The sequence below is a fragment of the Sceloporus undulatus genome, chromosome 6 (genome assembly GCF_019175285.1).
Source record: "Sceloporus undulatus isolate JIND9_A2432 ecotype Alabama chromosome 6, SceUnd_v1.1, whole genome shotgun sequence".
Taxonomy (NCBI): domain Eukaryota; kingdom Metazoa; phylum Chordata; class Lepidosauria; order Squamata; family Phrynosomatidae; genus Sceloporus; species Sceloporus undulatus.
The window spans coordinates 126,532,830-126,550,081 of record NC_056527.1 but is presented as its reverse complement, the minus strand read 5'-3'; positions in this window follow the sequence as shown (position 1 = coordinate 126,550,081).

Genomic DNA, 17,252 nt, shown 5'->3' with positions numbered 1-17,252 from the left:
AGGCAACTGCAAACCCTGTCTGAGCAAACAGAGAGTGATGCTCACCTGTCAGGGGAGCTTTGATTCTGTGTTATTGCATGGCAGGGAGTTGGACATGATGACCCTTGTGGTCTCCTCCAACTCTATGATTCTATGATTTTATGAAACGTGCCTATAAAACCTCATGCCTTAGTCCCACCCTAAGTTGGGAATGTCTCGAAGGATCACAACAACACATCTCTTTCTCTATGTGTGTGCTTGTGACTGCAAATATGAGGAAGAAGCTGAATGATTTTACATTGTTGCATTTGCCCAGTTGATTATTTCTAACATCTGTCAGGTAGTTTCTAGAATTGCAGTGTTTTTCCCATCCGTGTTTTGGCAGGCCACACCAAAACACCGCATGCATAACTCTGTGTAGTGACATGCTCTGGAACTCTGCCCAACTCAGAGTAATGGCCACAATGAAAGAGCCGACAATTGCCTGCAGTTCCAGTAGGCTGTGCAGGTTCCTGGATGCACCCACGCCTACTCTTTACTCTGTCAGGTCTATGTTTTCGTCAACTAGGCCAGTCACTCAGGAAGACTAATTGTTTCCAGGCAAGGCTCAAGGAATCAGTGATGTAACAAACTTGAACTCAGTCCCTTATTCATGTTTGGGAGTCTTCCAAGTGCTCTGTAATAACAACAACAACTCCTCCTTCCCCCCTCTGGCCTCCTTGAGAGATGGTAGAGCCAGAAATGATGCCAGGCTACCTGCTTGGTTTGTGTTTAGTGGGTCACACAATAAACCTGGTGGGATTTCTTCAAGTTTGAGAGTAGTCTCTCAGTAGCGTGTCCTCTCATGTATTGGTGGCTTAATTGATGGAAATGTCAAAAAGTGTCCAAGCTAGGACCAATGATAAATCAGAGGAAATGTGGGATATTAAAATGTTTGCTCCTGAGCCATGCTGCTTTTCAAAACAAGACATTCATCAGCCCCATTTTCTTTCCCTTATGGCCCGTCTTTCTCAGGCCTATGTTTGAATTTGGGTAAATCTGTAACCAGCCTTCCCAAACTTAGCAGGATGGCCTGGAGAAGTACAAATCTCATTATTCCCAGGCAGCATCAGGGAAGGTTGTTGGAGAGAGTTGTCAAGAAACAATCACTTGGTTTCACAAAATGCAGCAGCAAAACATTCCCTTTATTTCAGCTGAAGGAAATAAAGCAACTGGTAGAGAAATGAGAGCACTCTGTCAATCTCAGGAGCATTTATGCATACATTAGCCTGAGTGGAAAGTTATCTTAAAAGCATTCACAACTACTTTACTGTAAAAGAGAGGTCCACTGATTATCTGTGAAGGGTGGTGAACCGCAGAAACCTCTCCAAGATCATGATGGGCTGCTCAATCATATTTACAATAACAAAGATTGTGGAAACTCTGGGAGGCAGAAATCTGCATTCAGAATAAGGCACTGGAAGGAAGGAAGGAAGGAACCAATTGTTTTTTGTGGGGTTTTCAGGCTATGTAGCCAAGAGTTTATTTTTGATGTTTCGCCAGCATCTGTGGCTGGCATCTTCAGAGAAGGCTGGCATAGAAGAGAGTGGGGTATATATATATTGTGTGACCCTAGGTCTGGATGGGGGACTTCATGCGTATAGTGAAAAAGAAAGCACTTCTCACAAGGCTAACAAGCTTAAGAATAGCTTATCTAATCAAGATGTGTTCCATCTAGAGACTCCCAGGTTATTTTAGGTATACACCACATGTAATGGATGCATTGCAGTCATCTAATCCATTTCCTGCACATGTCAGAAATGGCTTTCAATTCAGAGCAGAGTTTGATTACAGAGTCAGGATATCTCCTGTTCCTTGTTAATCCATGAAGTCAATACGGCATCGATCACTCTGATCATTCTTGCAGGTATTTCAATACTGTCTATACTTGGAGTGTTGTTTGAGGGAATGAACATAAGCTTCTTATGGAAAGAACTAAAGTTGTCTCCAAGTAGGTCCCCTATAATCTCTTCTCTTACATTGTACTCTTAAAAGTCAGGGCCGGGCTATTTTGCACAGAAAATAACATTTTTCTAGGCAAGAATAGTATTTTCTCCAAAGGCATAGCTGTTTTCTGTACAGACTATTCTGCAATTGGAGACTTATTCTGCTAAAATTCACACATGGATGAATTGCACAGAAAACATCATTTGTTTTTTCTGCCCAGGAAATAGCCTTTTTTGTAAATAAATTATTATTTTTCTGTGCAAAAGAACCTCTGGAAATTGTGCGCTGAATAAGCCCCAAGTTGCAAACAGGCTATTAAAATTGTATGGTTTTCAAACAGTGGGAAGAAAGAAGAAAATAACTAAAATTATTCTTTTCTTTTTTTGAGAAGACAATTGGTGAAGAATTGTTCCTCTAATGCTTAACAAGAAGCAAAGTCGAATCTGGGGCAGAGCAAGGAAATCGACAGAACCTGCAGTTCTGTGCCCATTTAGTTGGTAACAGATTCCAACTAAAATAGTGGGATTTTCTTCCATAGATGAGACTCACTTACAAATATATATGACTTTGTGAAAAACAAACAATACAGACTGGGAGGGAAAAAATTATCCACCCATATAGCCCTGTTTAAATACTTGAAGGGATGTCATATTGAGGAGGGAGCAAGCTTGTTTTCTGCTGCTCCAGAGACTAGGATCTGGAGCAATGGATGTAAGCTCCAGGAAAAGAGATTCCACCTCAACATTAGAAAGAACCTCCTGACAGTAAGGGCTGTCCGACAGTGGAACACACTCCTTCCTCGGAGTGTAGTGGAGTCTCCCTCCTTGGAGGTCTTTAAGCAGAGGCTGGATGGCCATCTGTTAGGATGCTTTGACTCAGAGTTCCTGCATGGAAGAATGGGGTTGGACTGGATGGCCCTTGCGGTCCCTTCCAACTCTATGATTCTATGATTCTATGATTTCCATGGTGTGAAAAAGCAAGGTGATAATAACTAAATGTCTTTTCAGCCAGGTTTTGGTGTGAAGCTGAGAACGTTTGGAGACAGTGGTAGAATATTCAAGCTGTTTTTGCTGAAAAGAAAGCAGCTGCATTGTTCCAGCGCATAGGAAGCGTTCCTTAGCAACTCAAGTAAGGAGAAGAGGCGGCAGCGGTTGGTTATAATTCAGAGGTTATTTGGGACTGTACTGACACAAGTTGTGTACAGAACATGATACATGAATTTCAGACTGATGTTAGGTACAGGTTGAGGCTTGTAGACACACGTTGTACACGATTAGCCTGTACCCTAAAGGAGGATGGGTATGACATGTGTCTGCTTTCGATCCAGTGCTAACAATGTTTTTCAAAACCAATCCAGGATGTTTGGCTGCCTGAAGCGGAGTAGCAAATGGCACCCGTTTCAAATCCGGATGAATGCTGAATAATTTGCAATTCTTGTTTAATGCCATTCAGAATCAGCTGCCTGGGGTTTAAATTGCATGCTACATCAAATGTATGTCATGAAGCTAAAAGTTGTTGCCAAATGATTTCCCCCCCAATGTTGACTGGAAAAAAGAAACAGCTGGGGAGGAGATCTATCCTTCCTAATGTATGCACTGTTGACTTGAGAGAGAGAATGGCAACCAGGCATAGTTCCATCATGCCTTGGTCCCAGTAGCTGGCGAGGGATAGAGAAGTAGCCAACATTTTTTGGGCTTAATTTACTCCCTCATTGTCACCCCTTTTTCCTTGTGTTTCATGTCTTTTTAGATTGTAAGCCTAGGGCAACAAACAGTCAAACTAACAACCCACTGTGATTATTGGTGTGTGTATGCCTTCTACTGTCTTCAGGATAAAGGAGAGTAAAGGGATGAGAATACAATATGTAAAGCAGTTCTGCTGGCACATAGGACGAAAGGAGGCAGTGATGATGGTGATGGAGGATGACAAAAGAGATGCAAATAAAAAAGAGAGAACATTAGGAAGCACTTATACAAAATGGTGTATAAGTAGGAAAACATGCATATTGTGTTGCATTTCATGTTGTATATTATTTACAAACCAAATCTGCTCATGAGGAAACAATAATCTTAAAACATTGCCCAGCGGATAATAAATAAATAAATAATAATAATAATAAAGTTTTTATTTATATACCGCACCTTCCATAGATCAGGGCGGTTGACATAATAGAAGATAAATGTAAAGTGTCCAAACGCCCGCGAGGCAGAAGATAAGGAATTTGTAAATCTACATTGCAGTTGGAAAGACCTCCCATTTTTTTCGGGAATATCCCAGTTGCTGCTAACTTCACAAATATGAAGTAGATCAGGACTGGGAATCCAGATGTTTTTGGACACCTCCAGATATTTTTGGACATCAATTTGCACCATTCTTTAGCATTGTCTCTGCTGGCTAGGGCTGCTGGGATTTATAATCCAACAACATCTGGCAGGCTGTATGATGCCCATCCCTGAAGTAGATGCCTGCCTGCCCCTTTCTCTACTTAGTCCTTCTAAGCTCTTGTTTGTTAAACAGTCTCCTAATTTCATCTGAAGAAGAAGCCTATTACTCCCCTGTGTGCATTTATGTAACCAGCTTGTAAATCTCTTTGGGATTCATTACCACAAAGCTGCATTTGATTCTGCTTTGCTCATCATTGTCCTTAAGGCAAGCCAAAGGACTATCCTTGTCTCATCTCATCTCATATAATCAGGAAGCCTTCGTTGTTGTTGTTAGCTGCTCTCATGTTGGCCCTGACTCATAGCAACCCTTTGGAGGAGATGCTCCTCCACTGCTCTGCTCAGTCCCAGCAAATCCAGAATCAGTCCATTGGTGAAGGCTTTTCCTAGGCTGTGTTTTCTTCTGCCTGAAGGTCAGTGGGTCAGGTTTTTGCTGAGAGCACATGTTAGGTTTCCAATGAAGTCTACTTTAGCAATTATCCTTTGCTATGGCTGGTAGTGGTACCAGTTGAGTGGTATCGTTCCCCTTTTGTGTTCTGGATTCCTGTTTTTTTGAGTACATGATGTCTTTAGCATTGATCCAAGGTCAGTGCTTGCATATTGCGGTAACCTTTCCTAAGGTCCTTAAATACAAAACAACACAAAGTAAAATAGAGATATATCAAATAAAAGCATGCATTTAATGGATCATCTAATTTGGCCTTGGTATTTCATGTGACACTGTTTGTATAGTTGGTGCACAACTTTCACTTCAGCATACATAGCATACTTTCATAAAAGTCCTTCAGAGCAGTTGTTGGGCCTAATAGCTTTTCGTTGCCTAACCTGCACATGTTATGAATGGCTCATTCTCCTGTCTTCCTGAATCTCCTTCAAAGTCCAACTACTTGCTTCTGCAGGTCTTACTTTGAGACCTGTAGATATGTCATGCCGGGCACTTAAACTGCACAAAGAAAATAGTATTTCCCATGTCTTTCAATTTAGGACAGGTTGCTTTTGTATCTGGGATCTGATGATAGGCCCTACATTAATGTCCCATGCTGAATAAATTTTCCTCAGAATGGGGTACTTGAGTTGTCTTAAATATGAAGGTATATACAGATTGAACGTTTTGTCCTATTTTTACTTACAGACACACACATGTGCACACATATGTATATACAGCAGTTTTGATTGATTTCTCCAGTTTTAAGCTGGCAGGTATCCTGATGGGAATGGGAAGGCCACATATACAGAATCATAGAATGATGGAGTAGGAGTAACCACAAAGGCAATCTATATTTCTCGCCATGCAGAAATATAACAAGTAAACACTCTTGAGAGATGGCCATACAACCCCTGATTTAAAACTTCAAAAAAAGAGAAAGCCCATCACTCTTCAAGGCAGGCTATTCTACTACAGAATATCTCTTACAGTTGAGATGGTGGTTCTAATGTTTTGGTGAAATCCCTTTTCTTGTAATTTGAACCCATTGGTGTGTGCTCTGGCTTCTGGAGCAGGAGAAAACATGCTTGCTCCAACTTCTGCATGACATCCCTTTAGGTATTTAAGGATGGCTAATGTGTGACCTCTCAATTTTCTTTTCTCCAACCTAAACATACCTAGCCCAGCTCTCTAAGTTGTTCTTCATAGGGCTTGTTTTTCAAACATTTTAGCATTTTTGTTGCTTTTTTCCTGAACGCTTTGCAGCTTTTCAGTGTTCATCTTGCATTGTGGTGCCCAGAACTGGACACAGTATTCCAGGTGACAGAGTAACAGAGTACCACTATTACTCAAGTTGGACACTACACTTATGTTGATTCAGCCTAAAATTGCATTGACTATTTAGCTGTCATATCACACTGTTGACTCATGTTCAGCTTGTGGTCTACAAAAAATTCCTAGACCCTTTCCCCATGTACTGTTCTCAAGTCAAATACCAGCCTATATTTGTGTCTCATTTTTCTTGCCCAAATGCAATGCCTTACATTTATCCCTATTAAAATTCATTTTGTTAACTTAACCCAGGACGCCAATCTAGTAAAGTCATTTTGAATCCTGATCCTGTCCTTTGATCCCAGTGAGGGTGATTTTATTTTTCTTTGCTATGAGAATTGCTTGTTTCTTGTTTTATATATACCTTTCCAAGTACAGTTGCAAAGCCTGTATTTGTTTTCCAATACTGACATCTGTAGACAAGCATGGGTATTAAGTGAGGGGAAATTGGTATTCTGAGCAACAGAATTATTTTAAGCACCAAATATGTTACCCACCCATTTGGAAGAAAGAGACAGAGACACAAAAGTATTGGTAAATTAAAGGCCACTTTATTAATAATCTGGCTGCATCTACATTGCAGAATTAATGGCATCACTTTAACTGCCATGGCTCAATGCTATGGAAATCTGGAACTTGAAGTTTTATGAGATATTCAGCTCTGGTGCCACAACAAATTCCAAACCCCAGTATCCCATGGGATGGAGCCACAGCAGCTAAAGCGGTGTCAAACTGCATTATTTTTGCAGTGCAGATGCAGCCCATGTTTCAGAAATGCAACAAAACCCTATTGGTGAATTGTGAAGATGTTCACACAAGCACTGGCAAAAGTGTTCTAATGCACACTGAGTGCTTCTGTTGAGCATCAGGGATATTGTACATTGGTTATTTCTGATTTTTATTGGGCACTTCTGATGTGCATTGGCACCCTATTATGTTCCTAGCTGGTGTTCTGATGCACATCTGGAGTACCCCTATGCACATTGGTGTCTACTGCACATCTGGGCCATGGTGCATCAGTCACTCCACTGGAAACCATCATGCCACAGGTATTGTAAAATCATGGCAACTCCTAGATGAATATTGACCTTAAGAAACTATTTAGTTCTATTTTCTACACATCTATGAAGTTGTACGTACAATACTAAATTCTTGCCCTTATTTCCATTGTTCATGAATCAAGAAGCATGAATACTGCAAGAACAAGAAAACAAGAAAACTCACAAAAACCTGTCAAGAACTGTATGCTGTTCAGATGTTGAATGTTATATGTGATTGTCCACACACACACACAGAACATTTGTACCTCTGTTGAATATTACATATACTGGAACAAATACAGCTGAAACAGCTCAGTTCAAAAAGCCAAATCAGTATGCAACTCAGCCACCATCCATTTTTTTGAGCCATTAGGAAACTAGAAACAATATCTTGGAGATTAATCATGATGGTTATCTGTTGGATGAAAAACATAAGCCATGATTTTTTCTCTAAATAAAATGCAGAATAATAGGAATTAATAAGAATGTTAAATTATATGCCTAGGGGCTGCTACACTGATGTTTCAGCAGTTGTCCCAGTCATTGCCAACTCTGGCTGCATTTTCGCTGTTGTGCAATATTACTGTACATTGCTAATACTGTAATATGCCAGTGACATGTTGTCCAAAGGCTCCTTGGGTGCAATGGGAATAGCTTTAGGCTGCAATTCTAAATGTACTTTCTAGGCAACAATCTCCACTACATAGAGAGACTGCTTCTGAGTAAACACACATAGGATTATAGTGGCTGTTTGGGGAGCAACAGTATAGCTCATAGGGCTCTAGCTCTTTTTACAAACTATCCACCTACCCAATGCTCAGGTTCAGAAGTTGGGAAGATGACAGTTTCTTAAGTGGACTGCCCTGCTGTCTGTGAATATCAATGAAGTGCATAATGAAGCACAACAGCTGGAAGCTACATTCGACTCCTTGAAGAAACAAATTGGAAGCAAAACACTTGTGAACTAGTAATGTGGAAATCCTTAGGCCTCCGGGGATCTACTTCATGTTTCACAGATGCCCTGAGGTCACCGCTTGTGGCATCGTAGAAGCTGGATGCAGAACCGTACATCAAATGAGCCTCTGAACATATGCTCACCCTGGGAGTTTCACACTCTTCAACATGTTACAGAAGAAACCAGGACACATGTAGCCAAAAAACATCGGAGTTGTGCACAACATGGCAAATGGTATTTATGCAGAAATGTACACAAGTCAGAGGAGGCAGTAGGTGTCTAAGATACAGGTCCTGTATCTCCTTTGTATGTATGATAATTGGGGGACTGGCATTATAAATGTAATTACTTGCTTTTAAGTAGTGACTTCCCAAGCTCTGTCTCTATCCATATCTACAACATTTGAAATCTGGAACATCAGTGTGATGTGGAAAGTGTATTTTTGAGCATGTTCAGCGAAGCAAGAGAAGAAACAACAATCTCTCCTTCTGCAATGAAGCTGATGACCCATAGATGTCAGTGTTCCTTTGGATTTCAAGAAGAAGACAAAACATTTTTAAAAAATGCTATCAAAGAGGAAAGGCAATGGTTGCCCCTTTGTTTCAGAGGGCAGGAACGCAATAGGAATGGTGCCTTTACAACCCCATGCAGTTGTTGGGGGCTTTTTAGGCTGCTTATTAGTGGAACTGTAACATGAAGTTTTGGATGGTTTCTTTTTTTTAAAATGAAATCAAATAATAAAGTGTGCTAGAAATATGTTTTTGAATGCATATTAAAAGTCAAAACCTAGTTGAATAAAAAACACAGGGTTCCCTACTTTTCAAACTTCTCCCCCACACTTGTGCTGTTTTCAAATTAGGGCTTTTATTCTGAGTGAAGCTGAGTGAGACCGTGGTGCGGATTTGCAGTTGTATGTAAAGAAGTGATGTTTCATTATACCTGAAATCTTTGTGAGCTGGGAATGGTTGGTGTGGCAGCAGGGAGCTATAATCCTCTGATTATGATCCAGAATTTATATTGAATCCATCCATACTGCAGGACTTGCAATAGGTGCCTCTTTTACACATGGAGGTTTCAGTTATGTCCATCAATTTTTGGTGTCTATTCATACTTCAAAATTATAACATATGTCAATCATTAAGCATCTGACTGATGTTCCCACTCCTCCTTACGTTAGCAGTCTCTAATGCAAAGGAGAATTGCAATGGGGGCCCTGTTTCTGTCTATGGCTCCATACAGACAGGCCAAAATAAAGCTGCTCCAGGTCACTTTGGAAGTATGCTGTTTAAATGATGCATGTGTCCTAAGAGTCCAGAAGCTGTGCCAAAGCTGCGCTCCAATCCTTAGGAGTTGATTGTGGCTTTGGTGTGGCTTCCAGACTCTTTGGACTCACACATCATTTAAACAGCATACTTCCAAAGTGACCCGAAACAGCTTTATTTTGGCCTGTCTGTATGGGGCCTATGGCTTTGAGATTGCTTGTGGGAGTGGGTGGGAACATCTATCAGCAGATCGACAGGGGAACAGACCTCTGTTTCTCACAGCAGCTGCTTCCCAGTAAGTGGAGATTGGAGGTTCCAGCCTATCACATTAAATCACAATTAAATTAAAAAATAATGAAAAGTACAAAATTAAGGTACAGTGTGTGTGAGTGTGTGTTGTGTGCCTTCAATTTGTTTCTGACTCATGGAGATCCTAAAGTGAACCTCTCATGGGGTTTTCTTCACAAGATTTGGTCAGAGGAGGTTTGCTGTTGCTTTCTTATGAGGGTGAAAGCGTGCAACGTGCCCAAAGTCACCCAGTCACCCCTTAAAAGTCCCTTCCTTGACAGCCTGTCTTTTGTCAAAGATCTTACCTGCATAAAATTTATTTGCCTGTTGGCTGCAGAAGAATAAGGAAGGGACCAATCTGTTTTCCCTCAGCAGGGAACATTACAGCCTGGGAGTAGGTGCCAAGAAAGCTCTATCTCAGATCCTCATTGAAAATGCTCTGAGGATGACAGAATGAAAAAAGAGATTCCCCTTTGGCTCTCAAAGCCCAGGTAAGATCATCATCATCATCATCATCATCATCATCATCATCATCATCCTTTATTTATAAAGCGCTGTAAATTTACACAGCGCTGTACATACAATCTTTTTAATTGGACGGTTCCCTGCCCTCATAGTGCTGTATGGTTTATACGGCACTTTACATAATCATAAAAGAAGGTAAAAATAAGTCCTGCCAATGGTTTACATTCCAAAATCACGAAGTATAAAATTAAAAACAAACAGTTAAAACATCAAATAACTCCAAAGCAGCGAACTATGGAGCAGCGATAAACTCTCAGTCATGAAACAATATGGTCTTTCAGGTAGCCTGAACACAAGTCATATATTATCAGTGCTAAGAACACCTAATCTTATGGCATTTGTGTAAATAAACCTTACAAAAATTCCATCAAGTACCTATGACTTCTTTCAAGGGAACTGAATCGTGGGTGAGCACTGGAACCCTTGAAAGTTCTGATAGTTTCATCTTGGTGTACACACATGTGGACATGTGTTGGCTTTCTTGAAATGGGATGTCAAATGGAAGATGGAGCAAGTTTGCATCCTGCTCCCCCAGAGACCAGACTATAAACCAGTTCCACCTAACATTGGTGGATTGATGGTAAGAGCTGTTCAATAGTGGAACGGATGGCCCCAGAAAGTGGTGGCCTTTTCTTCTTTTGAAGTTTTTGGAAGAGGTTGGATGGCTGTTTCTCAGGGATGCTTTCACTGTGGCTTCCTGCATGGTAAAAGGTTGATGAAATGCCTTCCAACTCCGTGAGTCTATGACAAAATATGAAATTTTGAAACATATGAAACTATATCAGAGGAAAGCATCGTCTTCAGCCATGGCTCATCCTCAGCCATCCTCTGTTCTTTTTTAGATAGCATTTCTTCCTGGCTTTCCTAATGTTGAGAAAAGATAATCACTTTTACCTACTGCAGTGCCTGCTAGAATTGTGAGAATCGGCTTACAAACTTTTCTAGGCCTCCCATTGCTATGTTAGCTGGGGGAGCGTTCTTCACATTATATTATGAACTTTCCCAGCAATTACAACCCACAGCAGTCAATTTAGTGGATTTGTTTAAAATATGGAGGGAAATACACAGGCACGCAGCTCAGCGCTTCGGTAATTAAGGCACCATGTGTACAAGAGTATCTCTGGCGAGGAAGTAGGGATTTATAATGACACAAACCATCTTTACACACAAAGAACTCTCAAATATGCTGCTTCCCAGGGGGATGTCCATGCACCCACTGCCTGGCATTATCGCATTTCACAGTTGTGTGAAGAGTCTGAACAAACACAACCTGGGAGCTTTGAAAAATGTTACAAGCACCACCTACACCTCGTCTGCAAATGTCAACAGAAATCAAGGGTTCATTTCCTATGCAAGCAAAGTGTTCAAAGCCAGCATCCCTGCTGTTTAAACTGGAGGGAAATAATTCTTTACTGCTGCCGTGTGTTGCTCCGGGATCTGCAAAACAACTGCAAAACGAATCGAACAAAGGAATGTCAAGCCTGGGCAGGTGTCTCATAAACAAAAAAATTGCCTTTTTCTTTGCTGGCTAAATCTTTTGATTCCTGACAAATTTGTTCCAAATGCTTCCACTAGAATAGAAAAGCCAGGGCTTAATTTGCTTTGTGTTGAAACATACATATCTGCAATGAGCAATTATGCAAAGAATGATCCTCCGTTTTCAGCTGTGCACTGCAGAAAACAAAGTCTGGGGTTAGAATTGATACTAAAAAGATCTCTTGAGATAAAGAACTACAACAAATTATCTTGGATCAAGATTTTGTTAACTTGTGCCAGTCTGGCTCAACTAATGACTAGAGTAGACAACTTGTCATCCTCTAGATATTACTGGATTGCAGATTCCATTAGCCGAATAAGTATAGCCAAAAGTGAAGAATACTAGAAGTAGTAGTCCAACAACACATGGAGGGGAGCCAGTTGTCCAACCTATCTATGCAATGTCTCATACACTTTATTATTAATAAACCACATTGTTATAATTCTTGACTTAGGAATTTAAGCTCCTTATTTGATTTGATTGGGCTTTATTTTATTTTATTTGCTATAGGACCAAGGCCGAACACCTACTTTGGCTCTCGAGAATGGAAAAAGGAAACATGACTTTTCTTTTCATAGGTGTTACGTGTCCCCACTGGATGCAACAGTATTTTAGATAGAGTTTGTCTAACTACTGAAGCTGTTTGGGTAAATACCAGTCAAACATCAGGGCTTTGCTAGCAAACAGTCTCCAATTAATTTTAATTTATGTTGCAAACTAAAACAACGCTTAAATATTTGGATTATCAGCCCCTTCTGCCCACTGCAATTAAAACGCAAATTGCACAATGGATACTTGAGGGAGCTGTGTTAGCCAAGCTGCTGAACCTGCTTCTACGGTATTATCAAAGCCTATCCATTTTATTGAAATGCTGTACACTGCAGGTGCTAGCCTTAGGGTACAATTGTGTATTTGAGTTATGTCAGCTGAGGGGCCATAGGTCCCAACCAAAGCTTCCTCATGCAAGCAGAACTCCTCAGGTATACTGGCACTATTTTATGGTGGCATATTTATCAGTGCCATTTCTAGATCGCTTTTCATTTCAGAAATTCATACATGGCTTACTACATTGTGTAGGGTAATTTAAGTTTCCTAAGGATTCAGTCTTTAGTAAGGAAACAAATATATTAAAATATCAAAAATGTCAAAGCCAAGACTGTTAGAGTCTAGCTTTAAATCAGCAGAGTAGCAGAAATGTGCCTTTGTCTAACTACGGCGGGGTACAAACCGCCAGAAAGAGGCACTTCCTCGGCACCTCTCTTTACTCCGCAGGAGTGCCGCAGCAACCAAATTGCATGGCACTCCTGCGGAGCAAAAAAGGAGCACCGGGAAGTGGCTCCTTTTTTGCGTCACACTTCCACGCCCTAAAGTGCCAGTGCCGCCGTGGTGACATCACAACTGCGCCGTCCCATTTGGAGGTGGAGCAGCTGCGATGTCACCAGTACACACCGCGTCTAGTGGGCACACTACAGCTGTGGTGCCCTCGCACATGACGAGGGCACCACAGCTGTAGCGTGCCCACTAGACGCGGTGTGTGGGTACTCTGCCCACCAGGCAGCCCTCGCACATGACGAGGGCGCCTCAAAGGCCCGTCTGTTCTGGGCCTTTGCTTCCCTAAAAACTGAGACTAACTCAAAAACAACAAACACATAGCTTGTCGTTTAAAACAAAAGTTTACTAATGGCTTTAATCTATATGTGTATAAAAGTTGCCTTAGCAGTATTCCAGGTAGCCAGAGGGAAAGGATCTTTCACCTCCTTCTCTCCTGTGTCAATAGCAAGGTGTGCAAGGAGGAGCTAGAGTTGTTTGGCTCAGATTGAAATCCATCCAGGATGCCTTAATGCTTACCTTCCATGTTGAAGATTCACATTATGAGTTGTCATGTATTGTGTTGTGAATCAAAAAATTGCAAACCTCAGTGACCTGAAGTAAAGCAAATAACTCCCCTACTTTCCAACGGCCAGTAGTTTGTTTTTAAGGACATCTTCTTCTTGTACAAGTTAGGCAAATTAGAAGCCCTGTACCACATAGGAGTTACATTTCTGTATCTTCATTTTGGGAGCAATGACACTTCTCACAGAAAGCATTCTTGTTAATCATTTCTAAGTGGACAAATTGTATAAGAACAAATCACTTTGGAGCAGCTTCTGTGCTGGCTGTAAACCCACCAGTTGTGTCCATTTGGTATAATTCCCTGCACATCTATGCAGGAACAACAATGGTTAAATACAGCAGGATGTATGTGTGTCATAGGCACGCACCCAATCTCTAAAGCTAGTGACCTGCGGCAGTGTATGTGTTTAGTTATTTCAAATCAGCATGTAGATGTATAGCCTCTATTTTCCAAGTTCTTTCAAGTGATATTAGCAGAACTTGGCCAAATCTTGGTGATTAAGGGGAACCGTGCAGCCTGATCTTTATTTTTATAAAGCCTATTACATAATCTGTGTGGTAGCACAGGATGCTGTGAATCTGACAGTTCTGCAAACTGTCTTGGATCCTAAAATATATTAGAGAAAACAAAGACATTTCCTGCAGTTTGGCCACATCCTGTGATTCTCAAAGGCAAAGACCCCTATGTTTTGTCTGACATTCAGAGCTCAGTGGGCTGGCAGCTCTGTAAGATTGTTCTGGCAAAGATTCTAAGGGCTGAACTCTCCTGCAGTCTTCTGGGGAGAGCGGCAGCCAAACAATTTTTAAAGTGCAAATATTTGTTTGATTACACATCAGTCAGACTTGGGGGACAAGGACAGCTCTTGCCACTCCATTGATTAAATTGCTGGCAGACTTAAAGAGGGAAAAAACTAGGGGAGGGAAACTTCCAGCTATGCAATCTGTGTTCCTGAATGTCTCATCACCGAGAAGCTGAGGGGGAGAATTAATCTGGATCATCAGTAAAGTTCCATTCAGCTGTGAAATCGAAGGGCACTCCTCCATTATTCTTTTTCCAACTGAACTCTTAACATGTCCTTAGCAAAGCAATTTAATAATAAACTGTTTATTTATAGCCCGCTTTGCCTTTGCTGATCAAAGTGGGTTACACAGAAGTACAACAAATGTACAATTTTGCAAACAGAATCCATAAAAAACCCGAACTATACAATAATACAGAAATGGCAAGACAGCTTTCAAACATATGAATAACCCAGCCTCTGTTTGGCATACCAGCTTCAGTCACAAGAAGAGTATGGGGCTGCTAGCAGTCCATCTAACCTAGCATTGCATCCCACAGAGTCCAAACAGATGCTCCTAGGAAGCTGTCATTTCCATCATTCTCAACACCACCATGGACCTCTGGCATCAAATACTAAATCCCATCAGTCAGATTTGCAATTCTCCCTGTTTGTGGAAAAGATTTTGCCTGGAATTCAGAATTGCAGATACAAATGTGTAATCTAGTGTTACATATTCATAACTGTTCATGATACATTCTCTCTATCTTGACATACCAGGCAGCACCCTTTGTAAATGAGGTCTATTCTCATGTCAGTTGGGATGCTGCAGACTGACATTCTCACTCTCCACCCACGACTGATCTCTACTATAAGGAGGAATTGCAACAGAGGTCCTGCTTCTGATCGCAGAACTGGAAATGACTTGGGGGAGGGCATGGGGACATCCGTTCCCCAACAGATGGCCATCTAGCCTCTGCTTAAAACCCCCCAAAGAATGAGACTCCACTACACTCCAAGGCAACATATTCCACTGTTGAGCAGCTCTGACTGCCAGTTGGTTACTCCCAAGATTTAGGCAGAATCTCTTTTCCTGGACAGTGGAACCTTGCCTTACGCGGGGGGATCCATTCTGGACCCACCCATGTAAGACGAATTCCGCCTATGCTCGAGACCCATTATAGTGAATGGGGCTCGTGCATGTGGTGGTGTGGTGTGCATGCATGGTGGCCATGCACACCATTCAGTGTATTATAGCGCAGCTTCCGTGTAAACCGGAAGCTGAGTATGGTGCGCCCGTGTAAGGAGTGGGCGCGTTGTAATTTGAATCCATTGCTCCTTGTCCTAGTCTATGGAGTCATGGAAAACAAGCCTCTTCCCTCTTCAATATGACATCCCTTCAAATATTTAAACATGATTATCCCCCACCCCCTCCAACCTTCTTTTCATCAGACTAAACTTTCCTAGCTCCTTAAGCTGCTCCAGACCTTTCATCGTTTTGGCTTCCAGACCTTTCACCATTTTGGGCTCCCTCCTTGTTCATTTAGTTATCTTTAGACCAGCCCTATAATCTATCAAGGTCTTCTGAATTTTGAATTTATTTATTTGGTCCAAGGCAAGAGAAAGATATCTGAAAAGTAATCAGCTTTCTGTATTCAGAAATGGAGATCCACCAGTGTTTCTCCATTCCACTATTCAAGTCTAGGCATAAATGGATATCTTTGCACCTAGCCATAACTCATTCAAACTGCGATTTCCATCTTGAGACTGAATGTAACTTGCATTGGTCCTAAATTTTTAGACTTTTCTGATATTTTTCTCATACTCCAATTTTTGTACCACAGATTGTACCAGAGATTTGGAAAACTTGACAGATTGCACACTTTTGTGATATTTTGGTTGGTTCAAATACATTTATTGTCTAAATGCGGATTTTGGGTTTTTCTCTCTGCGGGCCAAAATCACTGTGTTTGCTTTGGTATTTACAAATACATGTGCTGTTGACTCTACATAACATCCTGATCCTCTGGAAAAAAAATGATTTGGTTTTATTTATTTATTTTAAATGGAAAGAATAACTGTAAACATCTCCCGCAGATGCATGCTGAGCAGTGAGAATGAATTTTTATCAGACATTGCCAAATCTGATAAAAGTTATAATAGTTCCTCTACATGGATAATTGATGATCCCTCTGTTTGCTGTTCCCTAATAGCATGCCTGCTGAGCGACACAGTATCCTACTGGTTGTCCTTCCTATTTTATTGTCCTAATTGCGTCTCTCGTCTTTGCTTTCCAGCAAGCTGTCAGAAGAGAGGGGATAAATATCTCTTTGCAGAGGTCTAAACTTATCACATGCAGAGGTACACTGAAATTAGGCCGTGGGCTACAGCAGCAGAGGCTGGTGGCCCTGATATCAATAGGATGGTGAATCTGCTCTGAATTTCTCTCTGGATTTTCAAAGGGCTATTCAAAAAAATTTGAAACCTATCTCCCAAATAAGTTCAACACCTTTGATAATTCTTTCAAACTTTGGAGTTAAACCTAGAAGGGCTGACGATGGAGCCACCAGTTTCCACTGGGCCACAGGTTGCCAACTCCTGGAGCCCATTTATGCAACTAAGGCTGCATCCAAAATAATCAGATTGGCACCACTTTAACTGTTATGGCTCAATGCTATGGAATTCTGGAATTCATAGTTTGTTGTGGCACCAGAGCTCTCTGACAGAGAAGACTAAATGTTTCACAAAGCTACAATTCCCAGAATGACATAACATTGAACTGTGGCAGTGGCATCAAACTGGATTATTTCT